The sequence below is a fragment of the Helobdella robusta genome (assembly GCF_000326865.2).
Source record: "Helobdella robusta unplaced genomic scaffold HELROscaffold_16, whole genome shotgun sequence".
Taxonomy (NCBI): Eukaryota; Metazoa; Annelida; class Clitellata; order Rhynchobdellida; family Glossiphoniidae; genus Helobdella; species Helobdella robusta.
The window spans coordinates 21,695-25,892 of record NW_008703893.1 but is presented as its reverse complement, the minus strand read 5'-3'; positions in this window follow the sequence as shown (position 1 = coordinate 25,892).

Sequence of the window (4,198 nt, the reverse complement as noted above, 5' to 3'; positions counted from 1 at the left end):
TTTGAGCATTACATTTTTTTTGGTTAATAAACGAAAATTCTTTACTTAGAGAAAGAAAAATCTATATTACATTAGCAATAAACGCGTTTCTAAATAATTACAAAAAAATAATAGTATTAATACGCAAACGTAGTAATTGCAGTTTGCAAAAAATTTATTTTATGATAAAAAAATGTATAAATATACGTGAGATCCATTTAATATTAATATGTTTAATATAAACATCAATATATATATATATATATATATATATATTTATATATATATATAATATATATATATATATATATTTTCATCAATAATTGCATATCAATATATAGGATTTATATATTATTTCAAATAAAACAATCACACTACCACACAAAAACGCAAGACCACAGTACACAACTACACAACACAACAAAACCACACTATACAACAACTGCACTATACAACAAACACACAACACAACAAAACCACACCACACTACTCAATGCAACCAAACAACAAGACAGCCACGGGCACGAAACAACAATTACACAGCAACACAAAAAGTAAAATTTAAATTATGAAGTTTTTTTAACAGCAGCATCATCAGCATCAACGTTGTCGTTACCAAAGAATAACAACAATAATAGTATAACTTATACCAATAATAATAATTAAAATAATAACAATAATAATAATAACAATAATAACAATAATAAATTCACCATCAATAACAACAGGCCAACTTCAGACCAAGTAACAACAAAACCATTATTAGCAACACAACATGAACTGCAACCGTACCAACTACAACAACACAAACCACAACAACACAATTAACCACACAAACTTTCAACAACACAAACAACAACCACACGTGCAAACAGACAGGGACACAAAATTACCATACAGAGGTTTAGAAATCCCTGTACGATGGTCTGTAGTTAATTACAAAACACTAAAATAACAATTCCTAACACATAACTGCCTGAAGCTTCTTTTAATACTTCAAAGGTAGATAGATAGCGCTTGTTGTAGCGGGCTGCCGTGTGAAGTTGTGGTCGGTGTCGTTCGTATGTTTGCCATTAGGATTTAGCCTCTTTTTGCGAACGTTTGTCGAGTTAGCTCAAATGGCATGACAGCTGTGACTGGCGTTGTTATTGCGCGATGATCTGGTTCGATTCGAAGGCTGTTCTTTCAAAACTTAGATTAACTTGCTTATGCCTTTAACGTGTGATGCGGTACTTGCATGTTACTTAAGTGCGTTTGGTACTCAGATCTTTGCTGGCTGGCACAAGTGTTCACTTGCAGCTGTATAGGTAAAAAAAATTACGTAAGCCACTTTGTAATTTTCAGCACTACATCATGATGGACAAAATCTTACTTTTCATCTTATTTTGTTTTTAAAACTTCTTTCAACTGCTTAGTTGTATTTTAGTTTATTAGCGTATATATATTTGAGGATGGTATTTGATTACATTAGATAGCAACTTGGGAGCCATAAAACCTAATAAATAATTCATACAATCACTGTTGTCTCATTTAATATTTTTAAACGTTCAACGAATAAATGAACCTAATAAAGCTACATCAGTTGCAGCGTAAGAACTTTCCTATCTTTGGAGTCCATTCCTTATATATAGTCATTTATGGAGGCACTCAATGTCATCAATTTTTATATGTAAAAGAAATTTTTCTTCCTTCTTTCGAATAGCGACAGATTCAATGATTTTGATATATTTTCTTAGCCTGCATTTGAATGCGGTCAGAGCCTAACTAAATTTCAACAACTCTCGCAATTGTGGCATTTTGAATAGATGAGCAAGTTTATCTCCAAATGTCACTGGCGCCCTGGTTCATCACAAGTTGTGTCGGCTTTGAACGTACATTCAACGTAACTCCATTCAACATTCACTTTTTTTGTTTGCTGGATGCAATTTAAAAAGAACATTAACATTCAAAATGATTTTTGCAAAATAAATTGCTGCAACTCTTGTATCAAGAATGAAGATGTTTGGATGAATGGATGGATGGAAGGGCGATGGAATGGATGGATAGAAGAATGAACGGATCGATAGATGAATGGATGGTTAGATAAATGAAAAATAGCATAGATAGACGGATGGAGAGATATGGAGATGAACTGATGAACGGACAGATTGCTGGATAGTGTAGATTAATGGATATTTGTTGATCTTGCAGACACGCGGCGTCATTGTGCACAAAATGTTGAATAAATTCTGTGATTATTATAGAAGAAATGTCCGAAATTGTTGTTGCCAGTTTGAAAGAGAACGCTGAGTTTTATTATTTCTATCTACTATCAACAAAGCTGGGCCAATGTGTTTGGGTTTTGAGCACTTTTATGCTGGTGCATATGTCTGCAAAGTATTTTTTATTTCTAACATTTAACTCTAAGAACGTGCGTGTGTGTAAAGTTGAGAGATGTTTAAAAATTATTTTCATGAAAATGATGAGAGAAAAAATTATTTGTAGAAGTTTGTTTCGTTGAAGGTTAAGTTAGAAGCTACTCCAGTCATTAGCAACCAATATCAAAGTAGACATTTTGTTTCTTTGCAGTTCTTTAAAGCGTTTAAATAATTTTAAAATTACAAAATTAACTTTGAAATTAATAAAAAGATCATTTCATTTCAAAAACAACAACAATTCATTAAGTTATGAGCAGTTCAAAATCAACAATGTATAGATTCATACATACAAAACATACAATTCATACAAACAGACATCATCAATGAATGAAGGAAGGCACGTGAAGTAAAGTAAGTACGGTAATTTGCGAAAATAGTTCTGAAATGAAAAAAAAAAAAATTCTACTTGGGAACGGAAATTAGATGGCATACAAAAGTGGATGAATGAAATAGTGATGAGCAGATAAATCAGCTTATTAGACGCACATTCAACGAAAAATAATGCTGCAAGTGTAGAAGAAAATTTATAAATATCTAGAAAAAATATTCTCCATAACTTATTGATTTTGAAAAAAAAACTTTCCATATTAATATTTGAATATCTTTTATGGATCACGCGAAAAATTATGAATAAATTTCAATTCAAAATTTTTGAATTGCTGACAAAATTTTTATTTGTCAGTTTTTATACTTGAATGTAATTTTTACGATAGAATGATGTATAAAATTTACGAATTGAACTAGCAGTTGGGAATTAATGGATGATTAAATGCTGCTGCCAATATAACTTCTTCTTTTACTATTACTACTACTACTACTACTACTACTACTACTACTACTACTACTACTAACTACTACTACTACTATTATTATTACTACTACTACTACTACTACTACTACTACTACTACTACTAAAACCACTAATATTGCTGTTGTTACTCCTACTAACTACTACTTCTACTATTACTAATAATAATATTAATGATAATAACAATAAAAACAATAACTACAACAAAAACCTAAACAATGAATAAAAGACCAACAGCACACAGCTGACAATTCAACAAGATCGGGGCGACATCTAGCACACCTCTACATCGTCAAACCTCAGCGATACAACGACTTGGATCATTGCGACAACACAACAACACTAAAAACAACACAGCAACAAATTAAAACTACAACAAAAACAGTACAACAGCTCTACAAAAGCGTTGCAACAACTTTTCGACACAACCTTACAACATCGTTACGACTGCCTACATTACGATACAACATTACATTTACTCAAAGACAACGCAACAAAACAACAACAAAATATTTACACATACACACACACACACACACACACAATAACACACTCACTTGTTATAGTGTTGTTACTGCCATGGCGTCATTTTGTGCTGTTATGTCATTATTGTTATTTTTCATGTGTTACCACCATGTTTTTGTTTGTCCTGTTGTTGTTGTCGTTGTTGTCGTTGCTGCTGCTGCTGTTGTTGTTAATTCTGTTGTCGTTGTTGTTGTTGTTGCTGCTGCTGCTGCTGTTAATTCTGTGTTCGTTGTTGTTGTCGTTGCTGCTGTTGTTGTTGATTCTGTTGTCGTTGTTGTTGTTGTTGCTGCGGTCATGCTGTCACGATGTTGTAGTGAAATTGAAATTCAGGAGGAAGTGAGGAGCAGATAGGGGAAACGATGCTCCAGGCAGGCCAGGCCAGGCCTAATGTCCCCATAACCCTTTTATTCATAACTTTATGTGGCGCATAAAATGGCAATCAGAATGGCTGAGCATTTAATAAAAATGA